Source organism: Garra rufa, chromosome 2 (assembly GCF_049309525.1).
Source record: "Garra rufa chromosome 2, GarRuf1.0, whole genome shotgun sequence".
Lineage (NCBI taxonomy): Eukaryota > Metazoa > Chordata > Actinopteri > Cypriniformes > Cyprinidae > Garra > Garra rufa.
The window spans coordinates 61,286,677-61,308,527 of NC_133362.1; the positions used below are offsets into that span (position 1 = coordinate 61,286,677).

The 21,851-nt window shown below is 38.4% G+C and overlaps 1 pseudogene; it reads right to left on the reverse strand.

The window, feature by feature from the left end:
* Nucleotides 1–237: 237 nt before the first annotated feature.
* Nucleotides 238–21,851, reverse strand: part of LOC141325648 (uncharacterized) — a 28,324-nt pseudogene continuing 6,710 nt past the window's right edge.

A 21,851-nucleotide genomic window follows, 5' to 3' on the forward strand; every position in this document is an offset into this window, starting at 1 on the left:
GGGGGTACTCTAGGTTCGGGCCATTTCCGAGCTCGGAGCCCTTCCCTGGACAGCACGCCAAACACGCTTTACATACTTCAGGTAATTATATGTAAGTGTGAACTCGTAAAATAACATTCTTACAGTATTAATGCATTAGAGCATGTAGCTTGATCAGAATCGTAAAGAGACATTAATTTACAAGGCAGAATCAGAACCTCATGTAATTAATTTACAAGGCAGAATCAGAACCTCATGTAATTTGTGCACAAGAGTTTTATTAATTAAGGACTAACACATGACTAATCAACAAACAAACAAACATACAATCACTCATACATGGAGGAAGGGCAAGTCAGATTGGATAAATGGAGCCATTAGAGAAACAAGAAAAATTACGCTATGAGAAGAGTCACTTAACCACCTGAATGAAACCATCAGTGCCGTTTTACAAAGGCGTTTGCAAATTAAACTTTTTAAACAAATTAAACACATATGTTTGTTTAGTTAAATGTATGATACTTGCATTGCCTTGGTCGTTGACGAGTGTTTGGATGTGGTCTTAGATGAAAGTCTTGATGGTTTCAAGGTTTTGGACTTGGGATCACATTTTTATGGGTTTAAGGAGCGATGAATTTCAAAGGTGTCCTGGTTCTGTGGTGATTGGGAGTTTCTTTCAAGGTGGAAAGTGAAGAAGAATGATGAGCTGAGAGAGAGAGACCTAGCTGAAATCCTGTGATCTTTGGGGAATGAAAAGACAAGGCTGCAGGGCCTGGCTCAGGCTTGGGGTTCTGGAGAGTTCTAGCTCATTTTCCTCATCTTCCTAGGAGTTTAAGGCCTCCCAGGCGCAGAAGCATCGACTCTGGGACTTATCAACCAGAAGATGGCAAGGTGATGAGACACGGGACTAAAAGAACTGAGAAAAGCCAGGAGAATTGAGGCGAGTCACTGTGTGAAGCCTTTATCTCTTTTGGGGGTTACAGTCAGGAGATAAAGGTAATTGAGAGGCCAGGGTAATTGATAATTGGGAGGCTAGAGAGCCAATGGTGACTTTTGCTTTTGGAGGGAAAGTTTACAACTCTTTGTCTGTAAGCATGGTATTTGCATATGTATTGGGATTGGTTGTTCATGCAAAAACTACTAAAGATTCTTAAAACACTAATATGTTGCATAGGTATCAAAAGATAACATACACCTTTTAAATCATCAACAAATTCAATGAGACCAAACAACTTATTTGTGATGTTATACTACATAGTGATCATAACACATGCATAAAAACATTTTACAATACAAAAGACAAAATAAATGAACAGTAATAATATACACAATGATCTGAGGATATGTGTGTTCGTTCACAGAAAGTTTTTTTTTTTTAAGAATTAATGAAAGAAGTCAGTTCCTATGGCAGTATGTGTCCTTTTTAGAGTATTAGTTGAGGAAAGTTCTCTCCACATTCTTTTGAGTCGTAAAGTTTATTTGGTCTGGCAGAGGAGTCCTGGTTGCCATAGTAAGACCATTTGTAGACATTATGGCAGCCAGTGTTGTGGATTGGGTGAGGGGGGTCTGTGATCATTTGTTAATCTAATAAAAAATATATATATTATTTGGTAAATCTAATGAACAACTGTGTCTGATTGGTCCGGACCCTACATTGTTTTTTTTCGAGCAACAAAGAATGTCGGTTTGTAGAGTAATTTACAACAGCTTCAGATGTGGCTCAACCAATCAGAATCAAGGACCAAAACTGTTTTATACATTTTAGTTGAAACTCTTTCCACACTGAGGGGATCTGTCAGCCTTCTCTCTATTGTGAATTTTAATGTGCCTGTTAAGATTTTCTTTTAGAGTGAAACTCTTTCCACACTGTTGGCAGATAAAAAGGCTCTCTCTATTGTGGATATTCATGTGCTTGTCAAGGTTTCCTCGTTTACTGAAACTCTTTCCACATTGATTGCATGTGTAAGGCTCCTCTCCAGGGTGAACTCTCAGGTGGACTCTAAGGTTTCCAGGATTACTGAAACTTCTTCCACACTGATGGCACGTGAAAGAGTTATCTCCTGTGTGAATTCTCATGTGAGTTTCAAGGTTTACTTTTCGAGTGAAACTCTTTCCACAATGTTGGCAGATGAAACGCTTCTCTCCTGTGTGAATTTTCATGTGAACTTTAAGGTTTGTATTTTGAATGAAACTCTTTCCACACTGTTGGCAGATGAAACGCCTCTCTCCAGTGTGAATTTTCATGTGGTCTTTAAGGGTTCCTTGTTGAATGAAACTCTTTCCACACTGTTGGCAGATGAAAGACTTCTCTCCTGTGTGAATTTTCATGTGGACTTTAAGGTTTGTATTTTGAATGAAACTCTTTCCACACTGTTGGCAGATGAAAGATTTCTCTCCAGTGTGAATTTTCATGTGGACTTTAAGGTTTCCTTTGTGACTGAAACTCTTTCCACACTGTTGGCAGATGAAACGCCTCTCTCCAGTGTGAATTTTCTTGTGGACTTGAAATTCTCCTTGTTCATTGAAACTCTTTCCACGCTGTTGGCAGATGAAAGATTTCTCTTCTGTGTGAATTTTCATGTGGACTTTAAGGTTTGTATTTTGAATGAAACTCTTTCCACACTGTTGGCAGATGAAAGGCTTCTCTCCAGTGTGAATTTTCATGTGGACTTTAAGGTTTCCTTTGAGACTGAAACTCTTTCCACACTGTTGGCAGACGAAAGATTTCTCTTCTGTGTGAATTTTCATGTGGACTTTAAGGTTTGTATTTTGAATGAAACTCTTTCCACACTGTTGGCAGATGAAAGGCTTCTCTCCAGTGTGAATTTTCATGTGGACTTTAAGGTTTCCTTTGAGACTGAAACTCTTTCCACACTGTTGGCAGACGAAAGATTTCTCTTCTGTGTGAATTTTCATGTGGACTTTAAGGTTTCCTTTGAGACTGAAACTCTTTCCACACTGTTGGCAGACGAAAGATTTCTCTTCTGTGTGAATTTTCATGTGGACTTTAAGGTTTCCTTTGAGACTGAAACTCTTTCCACACTGTTGGCAGACGAAAGATTTCTCTTCTGTGTGAATTTTCATGTGGACTTTAAGGTTTCCTTTGAGACTGAAACTCTTTCCACACTGTTGGCAGACGAAAGATTTCTCTCCTGTGTGAATTTTCATGTGGACTTTAAATTCTCCTTGTTCACTGAAACTCTTTCCACACTGAAAGCAAGTGAAAAAAACTCCTAGTTCTTGCCTTTTGAGCTCTTTTTTGTGTAAATGTATTTTCTGACTGTAAGGAACAAAATGATGTTATGAAATTATGTTATGGAAACATGAAGATTCTCAAACTGATCTTTGTCTTCAGTTTCATTCAGATCTTCTCTCTCCTCTTTCAGTGCTGTTGGGCCTAAGGTGGGAAAACAAAGAAATAAAAGTTAACCCCAGTTTAATGCCACAAAGCAGGTAACACCAAAACATGTAGATACTGTATGTAATGCATGTATGCTAGATCTCATATCATGGTGTCCAAACCTGATCATAGTCGGCTGGTGTCCTATAGAGTTTAAGCTGGCTGCTATACAATTTATTCAATCTAATAATAGTTTAGGAAACCTAGATATAGACTGATCTCAATTATGACGTACCATTTTTTTCTTCTAGGGGATCAAATGCAACAAATATAAGAAAGGCAAGGAAAATGGACAAATTCCCCACTCAACGGTAAGATGAAAAATTCATCACACAATAATTCTGAGCTTTTAATAAGGGGGCCATGATGTTAGCCAATCATAAAAATGGGCTGTTACAGCGAGTCCCAACCACGTTCCTGGAGCCCCTCAACACTGCATGTTTCTCTAATTAAATCATTAATTACCTGGTTCAAGTGTGTTTGATCAGGGTCAGAGCTAAACTTTGAAGGATGGTAAATCTTTAAGAACAGGTTTGTGCACCCCTGCACTAAAATGGGTGTGTGAGACAAAAGAGAGACGCAAAATGTGCAGTGTTTGGGGGCCTCCAGGAACATGGTTGGGAACCACTGGTCTGTTACACTGACCTTTTAAATGGAAAATGCCCCATAACTTACTGTAAAAAAACAAACAAATAAAAAAAAACACATCACATCAGAACATATCCTTTAAAAGAAAACAGGCAATATTTTTACACCAATTGAATGTGAAGTGAGATGTGCTGAAGTATGGTGAATTTGTGCTCTACATTTAATCCATCCAAGTGTCCGTGCGCGCTCACACACACAAACGCGCGCGCACACACACACACACACACACACACACACACACACACACACACACACACACACACACACACACACACACACACACACACACACACACACACACACAGCGTGAACACACCCGGAGCACTGACTCTCTCCCACACAAATATTTAACTTTATTATCACTTTAAACATAAAAGTACATAGGAAATGCAACGCAAAAAAAAAAAAAAAACATAGAATACGTACAACTGTGTTTATTGTTTTGTGCCCAAGATTTAATGATGTTGTTTTAAAATATATATTTAAAAAAATTACAAATCTAAAATGAGTCTTTAAGGAACTAAATTAAAAATGAAATAATAGAAAACAGCCTACATTTTAACTGGGAAGAGGAACAGACATTTACTCATTTGAGCTAGTAATTAAGACTGTATTAGTCAGCTTACATTTTATTTTCATTTACTGCTATGATGAAAATACACTTGCATTTAGGATTATAATTGTACATGTGTCACATTTTATGAACAAAAACAAATATTTTAGCAAAATGTCTACTTTTCCCAGAATTATTGAGCTACTACTATATTGTGCTCAGTCTGTTTAGCGTGCAGCAGTTTACTAGTGTACTACTCGTTTACTTGTGTAAACCTCATCCACTCCTGACAGTAAACTTAATGTTTGCATGACTCTCTAACATTCACAGATGAAGAATATGCCCTGAGGAAAACACAACATCTCAAATGTATTAAACAATACAAATAGATCCAAAAACCAACATTAAGGACTGCTTAAAAACAAGTGTGCACATCAAATTGCCTTCACTGACTGAACCAGGATCACATTAGTGAGATTGTGTGACCTTAAATGGTCATTTATGGTACCGCTTTAACCCAGATTGATTTGTTATTTTATCTCAAGTCAGGTTTTGGACTTTAATCCCAGCTTTTCTTAGACTCTTTTGGAAACAGCCCCCATAGCTTGACATAACATGACATAAATTGAGTTAAGGTTAGGAGACACTGCCACCTAAACCATAAGGGCAGTCATGATTGGAGCTCCAGGGAGAAGCTTGCATACAGAAGCATAATACACCTGGTATGGTTGCCTCACGAAGCTCCATGGAGCAGAGGACTTAATTCTCAGAGATGAGAGGTGGACCCAGATGTTTTCTTTGGGAGCGGCATGCTAATTGGAGAGCAGGGGTGGCGAATGGCAGTCCAGAAGAGCCGCATACCAGCAGAGTTTTGCTTCAACCCTTAATCAAACACACCTGAACAACATAATCAAGATCTGAAGGATTACTAGAAAGCTACAGGCAGGTGAGTTTTAATTAGGGTTGGAGCTGAAATCTGCAGGACGGTGGCTCTCCAGGACCGGGGTTCGTCCTTGAGTAAGGTGAATTTAAAGTTTTCTGACATTTCAGTGTGGATAAGAACCTTTTGAAAAATGCTTGAAAACACTAGTGTGGATGGACAATATTTTAAAACAAAAAGGCTGTTTTCAATTGTATGCGGATTCATTTAGATGTAACCTGGCTGTTTTATGGTTTTAATATTAGAAGCAAATATTGGGTTTATATACACACACACACACACACACACACACACACACACACACACACACACACACACACACACAGTGTTTAGGTTAATTATTAATGCATGACGTCATAACAAATGCACACTTTGAAAGCAAGATATTCATTGTTAGTATTTGTCATGTGATCGGAACACTTCTGTTGAATGTCTCCATTTGTGACATTATTCATAAATAAAAATTCATTTCAGCTTTGAGAATAAAAAAAAACAACCTGTTTGTGTCTCAGTATCTTCATGTTTGACTCTGAATGCCTCTTGAATGTCTTCACTCTCCTCTTTAATACATGGATCTCTGTTGATCCTCCAGGAGTTTTTTTTTCTGTGTGTTTGAACACTTTGTCCTGTTTAAGATGAGAATAATTAATAGAAAGAAAAATGCATGCAAACTAAATCTCTATCTGCTTCTCAATCAGCTCCTGGTTCAGTAGTCAGTTCACTAGTAAGACAGCAGAGAGTTAATAGACTTGATTAAAAATATATACAAATTACACAGGACGTTCATATTTAGGCAGGCTATTTTTTAATTACATTTGGTATTCAATTATTTGTTCATATCTAATATATTACACGTTCATGAAATCATTCTCGGTTGTGAGTCACTCGTTTGTGTTTGTTGTTGTGGTTTGTAGTCCGCGTGCCGCTGATTCGAGTCACTGAATCATTTCACAAATGATTTGATTCAAATGATTCGGATTCTCAGTTTCTCTCATCACTTCTTATCATCACACGATTGATTCATGATAGAGAGAGCGAAATGAGACGCACATTCTCTGTTACTAAAGGCTAACGTTTTGTTTAACTAAATCAGTATCTAAGTATCTAAATCACTAAATGAAGCATTGCAACGTTACATTTAACAATACTGCATTTATTTTACATAGTTTGAAAAAAAAAAACGCTTTAATTGATGGAACAGTTTGCATTATATAAAACCACAAAACTACAAACCTTTTTTAGATGAATCACAACAGATGAGGAGCGCTGCGCGTCTTAAAGACGTCACATCATCAGAGCAAAATAAAAGTCCCATTGGTGCACTTCTCTCTAGAATCACAGACACATCATAGAAATGTTGTATATAGAATAGAATATGATGCTTTTCCAAAGTTATTAACATTGTAAATCTAGGAATACTTTTGTCTATTTATTTATTTTTTCATTTAATGTACATTTAAAACACTACTTTATTTTTTTTTATACATTGCCATTAAGTTCACATTAAACTAGTTAATGCGGCTGCGTAACTTACAAAGAGGGTGTGATGGCAAATTTGATCTATCACTCTTTTGACTATTGTAATCAATCTCTTGCTATTTTGTTTGTTTTTGTATTTATTCCTCTTTTGGACAGTCATTGAAACACTGTCAGGGATTTTATTTTTCTTTTGCTATTGGGGCAAATGAGGACACAAAAATATATTTGTGGCAGTTTCCATTTACCACTAAAGAAGTTAACAAAACTATGACTATTTAATTTTTAGAGAACCCCGTAAATGTAAAAAAGGATCTATATACAAAGTCACATTATAAAAAAAGTTCATGTAAATTTCTGCATTAATTTAGGATAAAGAAAGACAGACAAGAGAGACGCATGAGTAAAAAGTCATGTGGTATTCTACTAATTTATTTTCATATAAAAACAGCTGAAATTATATCATGTTTATTAGCAACACAGCACGTGAGTGTGATAACGTGATATCCGTCCTTGATCTCATTTGAGATGCGCCTCAACTGAAATATAGGTGAGAGCAGGCGGCTGAAATGAGGAGAGGAGTGAAATAAGAGCAGTGAAGACAGTTCTGAGCTCTGGTTCATATTAGATCACCTGTAATAAATCAGGTGGATTATCTGGATTATTCTGTAAACAGCTCCGTTCTTGTGATGGACTGGTTATACCAGTGTTTCCCTACTCCAGTCCTTGACCCATTGCATATTTTGTATCTGGAGTTGGGAAATGCTGGGTTAAACAATAAGTTACTTGGATGTAATCTTCAGGTGTTTTGTAGAGAGAGAGTCTGTGGACGCTGTTACTGGGAGATTGAGTGGAGTGGGATGTTTGGTGTGGAGATATCAGTGTCATATAAGAGCATCAGCAGGAAAGGAGAGGGTGATGAGTGTGTTTGGACGTAAGGATCAATCCTGGAGTTTGTTCTGCTCTCCCTCTAGATACTCATTTGTTCATAATAACAGACGGGCTGAACTGTCTGTAGTGTCCAGCCGTAGAATAGGAGTGTATGTGGATGAGAGTGAACTCTGTCCTTCTCCAGCGTCTCTGACACAATGAGCCTCATCCACACAGTCCACACCACATTCACTCAGACGCTCATCCTGGGTTTATGCATTTATCGGATCTTCAGTGAAACTGTGTTGATGAATGAGAATAGATTCTAGACATTGCTGTGTCATTTCTCTGTATGTCTGCACTGCAGTAATATATGTATATTTGCACTGTCTGTACTTTTTTTCTGCACTGGAAGCTCTTGTCGCTAAAACGAATTCCTTACTTGGCAATGAAGCTCTTTCTGATCTTGAAAAAAAAAGATTCTACTCATAACTTGTTTTTTATGATATGCCCATGTTCACAGTTGTGTATTACAATCACACAGCTCACTGTCTTCAGTACAACAAACTTTAGGTCAGGAGGATAAAGTGGAATACTTACACTAGTCTCTGTGTGGCGTGGCATTGTGTTTTTTAAGGAATTAAGTATTTTTAAGAAGCCAGATCTGCTTTACTGTAGTAGTTGAATCTCCACTGCAGCTCAGCTTGGGCTTCAGTAGTCAGCTGTACTGGGTACTTCATGAAGTCATTTGTTTCTTCACCTTTGAAATGAAAATGTTTGAGGAATTAATATGTATATATACCTGTATCAGTAATCCATAAAAGTAAGGAAGATCAAATAAAATGAACTTTTGCATGAAGGTTTGTGAGAAACGGAAAAGTTGCAACTATACAGCCTTTATCTTACTAGTGCATGTAACATTGTAATATTTTATCTAATAATGAGCGTTATTTATTGTGTCTAAAGCGCATCCACAGATGAGTCTGATTTTGTTCATTGTGTAGTGATTCAGATCATCAGAAACTCCGAGTCAATTGAATCGGTTGCTTCATAAAATTATTCACTGTTTCTAATCGCCACTCGCTGAGAGACCTGCTGCTCAAAACAGTCAATGCAACGAGAACAACGAACACAATGATAACTTTTACAAACAATTACAAATGTTTTTATTGTTGTAATGACAATCTTAAAATACAATGGCAATTTTTTAAGTTTGTAATCGATTAAATGTAATATACTAGGGATGTAACGGTATTGTAAATACCGTCGTACCGCAATAGCAAATTTTTTCGATACTACCGTGGCCGCATGACTCGATAAAACCATAGGTCTTCTAAGAAAAGTTTGCTCAGGCGAATGGAGCGAACGGGAGGTAGCGGGAACTACAATTCCCATCAGCCCAGGCGTGGCCATCATCCTTTGCGGTCTGTTGCCCGCCCCCCTTGAACGTCAAGTTCATTTTATTTTCGATATAGCGCCAGATCACAATAAAAGTCATTTAAGGTTATCTTTCTTATAGAACAAGTCTATACATTGTTCTTTTATTAAACTAAATTGGCTTATGTTATTTATCTTATTTACACAAAGGCATCTCTACATGGTCGAGCGTTTACAATGTCTCCTCCGCGAAAACACGGACTGGATCGCGGACTCCATTCATAAAAAACGAATTTACTATAGCGCGGAATGCCACAGAATTCGTTGATTTTTGGTTTAATAAATCTGAAGTTGGTCTGTCACTTAATTCAAATCGTGATATGGACTAGTGTCTGTGAAAACTGAAATGCAGAAAGACCGTTTTAATATGAATCCTGCATGTTCCGTTTGCTTCTGTCTGTATGAATGGTGGAGACACGTATTTTTTCTTTACTACACTCATACTGAAGCACGCGTGACGCTCCCGCTAATTTTTGGCATTTGCATCTCACATGAACAGATAAACTCAACCTCCAAACCTGCTGTGAGTGTCACTTTTACCGTTTCATTTGAGAAAACTAGCATCATATCATACTACTGTATACACACACAAACTTTACGGCAACCTGTCAAAATAAAAGTACGGTTTAACATGTAACAGAACAATATTAGTCTTGTATTACTTTTGCACAGTATACTGTAGGTGTTTATATATTGCTATTTAAATCATTTACATAAAACAATATATATGATAAAAAATAAATATTACAACAAGATTAACCACTTAATTATAGAACAAAAATACTACAATTATTATTTAAACGTTTTAAACTGAATATAATTTTTCTTCCATGTATTGATTTTAACAGTAAACCTCTGTTTGTTTGCCAAAAATTAAAAGGGTTTATTTTTCATTTGATTAAAAATAAATAAATGTTTATGCTTTCATTTGATTATCAGGAAAAAAAAGAAAAAACGAAAAAGATTGTAGAGCCCTATTGTTCAAAATGTTAAAACAGAGTTTTGGACTTATTTTTCCACTGAAATGAATGTTTTCGTTATTACACAAAGTAGGCTAAAGTACTGCGAAAAAAAAAGTAACGTGGTTACATGGTTTAATAATTTTTTGTTATTAAAATTTAAAAATTCCTGTTTCAAAGTTTACAGATAGATGGCTAATTTGTATGCCATTGATATGTTCAGTGTTCATGTAAACTGTTTAATAAACACTTCTGGCACTTTTTTCGAGTCTCTTCATTAGTTTTGTTTTTCCTGTAAATGATTCAATAAATACCGTACCGTGCCATTCATACCGAGGTATTACCGTACCATGAAGTTTTGATACCGTTACATCCCTATAATATACTAATCATTAAATCATCAAAACTGAATATAGTTTTGAGTGTTTGTCTATTCAGATCATTTGTTGTTGTAATGACAATCTTAAAATAGCCAATAAACAATAGCCATTTTTTATATGCCTCGATTAAATGTAATATACTAATCATTAAATGTTAATCAAAACTGAATTTTATCTAATCAGATCATTTAAGTCCGGTAACTATCTTACTCCCTTACTAGTGCACTGACTACTGAACTAGAGTTGATTGAGATGCACACAGATTTTTTTTTTTTTTTTTTAAATAGGACAGAGTTTCCAAACATGGAAAAAAAAAACTTCTGGTGAGGCAACTGAGATCCATGCAACATAAAGATGGCGTTTATTAAAGAGGAAAGTGAAGACATGAAGATTGAAGAAACATTCAGGGTCAAACATGAAGATACTGAGGAACAAACAGGTTGGTTTTCATTCTCAAAGCTGGACTACTCTATGAACTGTCCTCTACATTTTATCAATTCATTTGTCTTTGGCACATGTTTTTTTTTCACTCTCTGCCCTTCTGCCCTTCATTTTTTTTCTTCGAGTTCTCTTAAAGGCCATTTTGCACTCTTATAGTGCTCTGATTTAAAAAACAGCATTTAAAGACTTGTCTCATCTAATATTTAAATGTAAATATTCACTGCTAAGATTGAGTAATATTTTCACATGAAATAGGTAAATAAAGGCTGTGTGCATGTGGTCTTACTCTGATGTAATGATTGATAATTGATAATGTATTTGAAATAAAGTCTGGTCGTCGCTTTCACTCGACTAGGGCTGCCGCTTTAATAGTTTACTGAATGTTACTTTATGAAAAGAGTCAACTAATATTTTATTATTTGGTCAGTCACAGAAATTGTCCATGTCAAAAAGGTTAAACAGATTGTTAACATCTAGGACTAATTACAGTATATCTGGCAAGAAATAAAAACATTCGCCTATCATTCATCAACCTCACATATGTCTTATCTTTTGAAAGTGAAGCATGTAAATAAGCAGCTGGCGGCTTCATCTGGAGACTCAAGCTGGACTGAGACACACACCAGTTTATCAGCCGCCTCAGTGTTTAAACTGCTTTTTCTAACATATACCACCTGGCTGGTGAAATGCTGGGGTTGTGTGATGTTTGCTTCAGAGAGGCGTGTTAGGGATAGGGGTGGGTTTTACAGTAGCGCTGGTCTGACAGTGGAAATGCTGCTTGATTTTGAGTTGCAAAGCCACTGACCCGGTCCAGCTCATTGTTAGCCCTAGTAATGGGCGATATAAACGATATGCGATATAAACGATACAAAATTGGCCTACGATAGAGATTCTAATTCTATTGCACTATCGCGATAATGCATGTTTGATGACGCAATCTACCCGCGAAATTTACAGTAACGAGCTGCAGCCGGCTTCAACGCATCATCTTGAATAAACATTGCTGAAAGCGTCAGCGAAACAGAGGAGCTCGTGAAAAAGACTGGTGCAACCAGTACCGCCGCTCCCTATACGCAGACCAGGCTTGTAAACACACGTGATAACGCGCAGCATCTGCGTCGCAACGCGCCCTCACCTCTGTTTACGGCTGTCACAAGGTGACGTGCTGGATGAGACGAGACGAGACGAGATTAACAATAAACACTATTTACATTTAATAAGTCTTCAGATATACAAGCAGGATCAGGCAGGAACAACAATAACTTCCACACACGACTAACATGTAACATACTCAAAGACCGACAGAGAACTCATGAGACAAACAGACTTTTAAAGGGTGACCGATTACAGAGACAGGTGCCGGGAATCACACAAACGATGGGCTAAACCAAATATCACAAAATGACAGGGGGAAGACAAATGGGAAAAACCAATGACAAGACATAACTGTGACATTACGCCCCCCTCCGAAAAGGCGCGTCCTCGCGCCGTAGAAAAAGAAAGACAAAACAAAAAAGAAGGGCGAAAAAACAGAAAACCAGAGTCCATAATGGAGGGGGCTTCGGCGGAGGACGCCACCCCAGGAGGGGGACCAAAACAAAAGTCCAGGTGAGAAGACAGACAGTCCAAGGGGGTGACGATGGTGGGAGGAGCCAGGGAGGAGACAGGAGGGATCCAGGGCAGGAGGAACAGACCCAGACCACAGCCAGGATGATGGCCCACGGAGGAGCCGACGGAGGGAGGAGCCATGGTGGAAGAATGCATGCCGGCTCCATGGGGCCGACCGACGGAGGCGGAGCCGGTGGAGAAGGAGCCCGAGGCGGAGACGGAGAGCCGAAGATCCAGGGTGACGCCGAGGATCCGGAGGGCCAAGGTGGAACAGGCTCTGGCGCCCGATGCGGAGGCGGAGTCCCGGAGATCCGCGGCGGAGCCGGAGCGACAGAGGATGGAGGCTGTGCCCGCAGGAAGGAGGAGTCCCAAGGAGCCGGTGGGACGGCGCGACGAGGCGCAGCCGGAGGAGCAGAGTCCTGAGGAGCCGATGGGGTGACGACTGACCAGGGCGGAGCCGGAAAGACGATGGAGCCCGGTGGAGCTGGTGGATCGACGGGCGATGGTGGAGAGGAGGGCGTCGAGAGCCGTGGTGGAACCGCAGGGTCGAAGGGCCGAGGCGGAGTCCTGGACTCGGAGGCTGGAGGCGGAGCAGAGGGATCCTCCAACCTAGACGCCGATGGAAACTGGCAGCCCCGCGGCGAGCCCACTGCACAGGTGGTGAACTGAGGGTGAGCTGAGGGGCTGTCAGGGGACAGCGGTGTGCAGACAGACATGGGTGTGGGCTGAAGAGGGTGGGTGGGTGGGAAGTTTGTGTCTGCCAGTGGTTCCGTGAAAAAGTCTATTAAATCACATGATTCATGCACAGACACTTCGGAGAAAAAGTCAATTAAGTCCCCAGAATGATACTCAAGCTCACCCCCAGTGGTGGTGCAGTGGGCAGGGCTCTCTATCGCCCTCTCTTGCTCCACTTGACACTCCACCATCACGGATGTTACAGCCGGCTCTCGCACCTGGTCCGATGGCTCAGGCTCTGGCTCTGTCGCTCTCGGCTCTGGCTCTCCATCGTCGGTGGGCTCGGGCTGCCACTCCGCCTGTCGGGGTGATGTTGGGCTGGGTTCTGGGTCTGGAGTGGGGCTGACGTCCTCTTCGACGAAGTCGATAGTCCAGGATGATTGACAGGACGCCAACACCCACTCGATGTAGTCCGGCAAGCTCCCAAGAGGACCCTTCCCGGATAGCAGCGCTTTGGTGGTGGAATTTAGTCCAACGTGATAGTAGACGATAAGGCTGCTATCCGGGGAATGAGACTGGTTTGCCAGGAGGAGAAACTCACGTGTGTGGTCCTCAAGGGAGCGTTCCCCCTGCCTCAGGAGGAGAAGTTGCACTGTAGTGTTCATACTGAAAAATCTAAACCAAAAAACAAAACACTGAGGCTAACAAACGACAAAATAAACGTAGGGGAAGGTGCCGGGTAAACTGTTGTAGGTCGGTCTTTCTGTCACAAGGTGACGTGCTGGATGAGACGAGACGAGACGAGATTAACAATAAACACTATTTACATTTAATAAGTCTTCAGATATACAAGCAGGATCAGGCAGGAACAACAATAACTTCCACACACGACTAACATGTAACATACTCAAAGACCGACAGAGAACTCATGAGACAAACAGACTTTTAAAGGGTGACTGATTACAGAGACAGGTGCCGGGAATCACACAAACGATGGGCTAAACCAAATATCACAAAATGACAGGGGGAAGACAAATGGGAAAAACCAATGACAAGACATAACTGTGACAACGGCTGCCTATTTGGCCAAAAATGATGATAATAATTGATGAACAATATGCCTGGTCCTGGAAAGAGACATCAACAGTCCGGCGCCGAGAAACGAAAGGAAAAAAAAGCCCAAGATGAAGCCCGTGCATCACTTTCAGGTACTTTCATAATCCTGTGAAACTTTATATTATTCTGTCGACATTAATAATGTGTTTTAATGTCGGTAATAATTTCACGACTAACGCATCTTTCTTAATATGAATACAGGTAGATCTAAGTAAACAAAATGACTTAAAATGTATTATATTAAAACAATTATGGCAATTATGATTATTGATTAATAATGACCATATAGTGTCATTAAATAAGTGTTAAAATACAAAATCTAATACAAAATTAACAGTTTACATTACAATTTCAATAGAAATGCCTGAAAAGGGCACCAAAGGCCTGGTAAATGCAGTTGTTACACTTACATAATGATCAAATTCCTAGTTTAATATTGACCAAACATTTAATTAAAATATCCACATAATCTTCCCCTTATCATTTCCTCAACTAAAATATGTGTGCATCATAATCCTTGTCTGCTTTATTGTCAAATAGCAAAGGCTTTATCATATGAAGAGCTCATTTACGACTTTGCCTCAAGAAAAAGCAGAAGTGTGCCTTTGTAAATTTTGAACTTTGGAAAGCTCCAGCAGATGACAGTGTTGATTTTATTTCAGTTTATTATGGTTTATTTGATTGAGATTTCACATTTTTAATTGTTTTATTTAAAGTGTAATTTTAGTTTGTATTTTTTGCTGTAGAGCTACAATTGTAATTTATAAATGAGACAATTTATTTATGTATTTACTATTTACTTTTATTTGAATAAAGTTCTATTTTGGCCCCTATAGTAGGTGTTTTTTATTATTATTTTATTATTACTTCTGTAAAATTTGGGAGAGGGGGCACAAAAGTAAATTTCTGCTTAGGGCACCCATTTGGCCAGCAGCGGCCCTGGGTGCAACAATTGTTATTTGGACGTGGTTTGGCTTTAAGCCGTCCGACGAGCAGCAGCAAAATATACTCTGTAGAGTGTGTGGGGCAAAAGTTCCAGCTAAGAGAGGTAACACGACTAATCTGTTCTACCACTACATTTAGTTTATTTATCTGCAACATTGTGTTGTTTAATTACAGTTTTGCTTTTGCACAATAAATGTTCTCAAAACGACATGTAACGTTTCTTTATTTCTTAAAAAAAAAAAAAAAATTGCAGTTTGGCTTTCCTAAGGGTCTATGTAACCTGTTCTGAAATGGTTCTATTATAATTTATATATCGCAATATATATCGTTATCGCAAGAGGCTGCAATGTATATCGCAATATGGATTTTAGGCCATATCGCCCATCCCTAGTTAGCCCTGGTACACACTGACCCAAGCTGGCTATTGTCAACATGAGCCTATTTCCAAAAAAGTGGAGTGTTCCTTTAAAGTCCCCGGGATAAGAGTTCTTTCAAACTTGAGGCAGATCTGCAAATTCATGCATTAAATCTTCATTTGTTTTAGGAGGTCTACAGACTGTTACAGTGACAGTAGTGATGGTTCCAGAGACACCCAGAACAAGACATTTAAAAGAATTAAAATAATAACAGGGAAGTAAAATGGGGAATGACCCTTCCACTGGGATCTGGGGATTCAAATAATCCATATGGATTATTATTATTATCCATGTGGGAGTAAATTCTTTAAAAATTGCTTTTGCGGTTTAAAAGTTATTAGCATATACTTGAGTGCAAATTGTCTTTTAGTTTCACAACTTTTCTGTAAGTGGTTCTATGGCTGCCATAGATTCGAGTGAATGAAGAAAAACACCAATTACAATAGGTGCCTGCCTTCGGTGCTAGGCCCCCTTAATTAGATCTTCTGGGTCAAACTGTTTTTATTATTATTATTTTAAATCAAGGGTTCAATGCCAGCTTGATAGGAGAGACATTCTAAAAAAGTGAAGAGTTTTGCAATTACACCTCTTACAGCTGCTTAGTACAGCAGTCCTCACCGCTCTGTATATTTTGTGTGCATCTCTCATCACGTACAACATTTGTTCTATTCGAATGGAAGTGCCCTGCAAAGTGGACATCATAGGATATCCTTCCATGATTCCAGTTCAAAGCAAGTGTACGTGTTTCATTTAAAGGTCATTAAAGTGTGCAAGACATTGTAGAAATTGTATTTATTTACAGATTTCACACTTCTCTAGTAAGATTCGTCTGTGTGTGAAGACGCTGCAGGCGGTGGCGTAGTGCATATTAGTGAATGAATGTTCCGAAGTGAAGTAAACTTCAACAGGTTTCCAGTGCCTAGGGAACAATAAATACTGTGTAGGGACCATGTCAGTTGGAACACAGTTCATGCACAGAGCTCAACTGACCAAATGCACGGAGCGTTCTTTAGAACTTCCGCATAAAGATAAGCCAGCTCGTAAACTTACGCTGAAGCTCATTTTATATGTGATATATATAGGTGGAGACTCTTGAGACTCCTCTACTGCCTCGTTCTTATCAGAAACTGAGAAAAATTATAATTGCAACGTCGTAAATAATAATAGCAGCATGAACATTCAGTTTCATATTATTTAACAACATATCATTTAAACGGGAGCCTGGCAATCCCAGGAGCCTACCTGCATAGTTGTACATTTAAATGCTGACAGCTAAACACTAATATAAGATGTTTAGGCTAACGTTAGCTAAAAACGTCTTTTTTTTAGGCTAAAATGATATGGAATTACCCATATACAGCGGGGAAAATAAGGGTTTGACACATCAGCATTTTTATCAGTAAGGGTATTTCTAAGTGGGCTATTGACACGGAATTTCCACCAGATGTAGCCATCAAGCAAAATATTGAATTCATACAAAGAAATCAGAACATTTAAGTATACAAGTTGAGTCATAATAAATAAAGTGAAATGACACAGGGAATAAGTATTGAACACACTTTATTTAATACTTTGTAGAAAAGCCTTTGTTGGTGATTACAGCTTCTAGACGCCTCTTGTATGGAGAGACCAGTCGTCTGCATTGCTCAGGAGTGATTCTGGCCCATTCTCCCACACAAATGGTCTTTAAATCTTGAAGGTTCCTTGGGCCTCTTTTATGAACTTTGATCTTCAGTTTTCTCCATAGATTTTCTTTGGGATTTAGGTCAGGTGATTGACTGGGACATTCAAGCAACTTGATTTTCTTTATTTAAAACCACTTCATTGTTTCCTTGGCCTTGTGTTTGGGATCATTGTCTTGCTGAAATGTCCATCCTCTTTTCATTTTCAGCTTTCTGGTAGATGGCAGCAGATTTTTATCGAGAATCTCCCGGTACATTTCTCCATTTATCCTGCCTTCAATGATGGTGAAGTCTGCCAGTACTCCTTGCTGAAAAGCAGCCCCAAACCATGATGCTTCCACCCCCAAACTTAACTGTTGGTATGGTGTTCTTGGGGTGGTGGGCAGTGCCATGTCTTCTCCAAACATAGTGTGTAGAATGACTGCCAAAAAGTTAAATTTTGCTTTCATCTGACCATACTATAGTCTCTCAATAATCCACAGGCTTCTCCAAATGCTGTTTCGCAAACTTTAACTGAGCCTCAACATGCTTTTTGTTCAGCAATGAAGTCTTGTGTGGTGAGTGTGCATGGATGCCATGGCGGTTCAGTGCATTGCTTATAGTTTTCTTTGAAACAACAGTACCTGCTGATGCAAGGTCTTCCTGAAGTTCTGCCCGAGTGGTTCTTGGCTCTTGGAGAACTCTCCTGATTATTCTTTGGAGGGATCTTACGTGGAACACCTGATCGTGGCCGGTTTATGGTGAACTGATGCTCTTTCCATTTCCGGATAATGGCCCCCACAGTGCTCACAGGAACATTCAGCATTCTGGAAATGCACCTAAAACCATTCACATCAAAATGCTTGTCAACAGTAAGATTACGAAGATTTTGAGAGAGTTCTTTGCTTTTACCCATCATGAAGTCTTTCCTGTGTGCCTTCTGGGTAATGAGAAGCCTTTATAAGCCATCAATTAGGACTAAAGCAGCTGATATCAATTAGTACTGATAGAGGGCAGGGTTTCTCTCTCAATACTGACAGATTTCAGGTGATCTTCTGGCTTTCTATGCCATTTTGCACCTTGTTATCTTCATGTGTTCAATACTTATTCCCTAAGTCATTTCACTTTATTTATTATGACTCAAGTTGTATACTTAAATGTTCTGATTTCTTTGTATGAATTCAATATTTGGCTTGATGGCTACATCTGGTGGAAATTTTGTGTCAATAGCCCACTTAGAAATACCCTTACTGATAAAAATGCTGATGTGTCAAATACTTATTTTCCCCACTGTAACCAATAGATGGCAGCAGAGGATTAATTATTATGCAGCTGCCATTTCAACTTCCTATACTTTACAAGATGTTTTGCTTTTCGATTTATTATAAAATTACTAGTATAATAAATTGTAGTACTTTTACCGCCCTTAAGTATATAGTATAGCAAGTGGAGATAGTCATTTAAATAAATAAATAAATAAGCTCAGTCACAAACAGTCTATAAGGGTGAATTATTTAAATACTTATATATAGTTCACTACAAATAAGTTAAATATTGATGGTATAGTAATTAAATAATGCACTCAATATGAATCGATAGGAATTTGAAATATTTTATATAATCTAATAACTACATCTTTTAAGTTTTGTCTTGAACTGTAAAAGCTATTAAATAGTCTATATTTAACCAACACATACTTGTTACTGCTGTAGTTTTGTTACTCTGAGTTTAATCTGAATCATTTAAGCTCTGTTTTTGACATCAGCTTGTCAGATGTTTCAGTTATTACTGTCAATCATAGCAATGACTCGCGCATATTTAGCCGATTTACTCACGTATGTTGTTATACTCGCGTTTGTCATTCTTGAAAAGGTGTACATGGACGTTTGGTCCACTAGACAAATAATATTTTTCTTCAATTGTGAATGGATTATGAAGAGAAAACGAGCAAAGTACCCTCATATTATGGCACAGTACAGTTGACCAGAAATTACTTAGCTGGCTTAACTAAACAAGGAAGTAATCCGTGCATATGGTCAATTCTAATGAGTTGATTATCAGAATCAGGTGCGTTAATTAAGAGAGGCATGAAAAATATGCAGAGCGGGTGGAGCATGAGGACTGGAATTGAGAACTACTGGCTTAGGGGATATAGGATGTAGTTGTATGTTAGTTTTGACACTTTACATGTTTGAAGGTTTTGATGCTGTTTTGTGTCATTAAACTGGGGTTAACTTTTACTTGTCTTTTTTCACCTTAGATCTGATGGCACTGAAAGAGGAGAGTCAAGTACTGAATGAAATGGAAGAGAAAGATCATGATTTCATAAATGCAGAAAAATCTGTTAGTTGTTTATAGACTAAAATGACTTTCTCAAGAAAAAAGAGAGAGACAGGAAGAAGTTATTTCACCTGTCACCAGTGTGGAAAATCTTTCAATCAAAGAGAAAGTATTAAAAGACACATGAGAGTTCACACAGGAGAGAAACCTTACACCTGCCAACAGTGTGAAAAGAGTTTCACTCAACCTGGACACCTTGGAGTCCACATCAGAGTTCACACTGGAGAGAAGCCTTACGTCTGCCAACAATGTGGAAAGAGTTTTACTGAATCTGGAAAGCTTGGAGTCCACATGAAAGTTCACACAGGAGAGAAACCTTATGCCTGTGAACAATGTGGAAAGCATTTCAATCACAGGCAAAATCTTGAAAGACATGTTTCAATTCACACTGGAGAAAAGCCTTTCATCTGCCAACAGTGTGGAAAAAACTACACTCTAAAAGGAAGCCTTACCAGACACATGAAAATTCACAAACAGCCTTATATGTGTGATCAGTGTGGAAAGAATTTTGATCAACATGAAAACCTTTTAGTCCATAAGAGAGCTCATGAAGAGAGTCCTTACTCATGCTCTGAGTGTGGAAAGAGTTTCAGTCAAAAACGGTGCTTTAAAGACCACATGAGAATTCACTCTGGAGAGCAACCCTACACATGCCCTCAGTGCGGAAAGAGGTTTAATCATAAACAAAACCTTCGAGACCACATAAGAATTCACACTGGAGAGAAGCCTTTCACCTGCCAGCAATGTGGAAGAAGTTTCAACCGAAAAGTAAACCTGAACAGCCACATGAGAGTTCACTCTGGAGAAAAGTCAGCTATATATATGTGATCACTCCCTTATAAAAAATTAACAATGTTTTTTTCATAGTAACCATGGTTTAACCATGGTTTTAAAAATAAAACCATATTAACTACAAAATAAACCATGGGTCTACCACAGTCACCATAGTAAAACTATAGTTTTGTGGTAAAACCATAGTAACTACAAAATAAACCTTGGTTTTACTACAGTAATTGTAGTTAAGCCATGTTTTTGTAGTAAGACAATAGTAACTACAAAAGAACTATGGTTTTACTGCAGTATTGAAAGTGAAACTATAGCAATGATGAAATGAACCATCTATAGCATAACTGTGTTAAAATTAAATATTGATGTACTATAATATGTGTGCTTATACTTTTACCTGGAAGAAATAATTAAGCACGATTTTGAAAAGGAAAAATAAATAAATACATACATATATAAAAGAATGGCTTTAGCTGCTCTTCCTCTTTCACATCTGAATTGTTTTGCTTCCTGGGGATTGAGTTGGTCTTGCAGACCCATATCCTTAATAATTTCCCAAACAGACAAAAAAATACATACACATAAACAGTGTTTGATACCTTACAATACCAAAAGCACATAACACACTCAACACTTCTTCAAACACTTTCTTGTGAAGACCTTATCCCTCTTCATATGGAGCCAAATAAACCGAAATGTCATGTCATCTGTCTATTGAATAAAAAAAACCCATCATACCATGTTTATCATAAAGAACAGGCTTTTTTTTAAAAACCACTATGCTTTTTTAGTTCTGTATTTTTATGATGTTTTTGCAACCTCGCCATTTGGCAATATATATTTTACATACGCAATAACAATGTGTATACAGATGTAAGTCCACATGAAGTGCCACGTCTCCTATAGATCACAGCACCTCCCAGAACCTCAGCAAACAACATCAAAACAACAATACACATTCACCACATCTGTCCACGACAGCACAAATTACCCAATATGCCACTGTATGCTTCCCAAGTTCACTGTCACACATGCAACACCTACAACAAATCCTCCTGAATCACCATGTACAACTATGGCAATATCACTATTAAAAATCAAAAATGACTTCAGTCTATATTAGACACTCTACAGACTCCATCAGTGTATTAGTTTTAGCACTACCACCTGTCAACATCACTATTCACAATAGCAATGTAACACACATCAACTCAAGTTCAA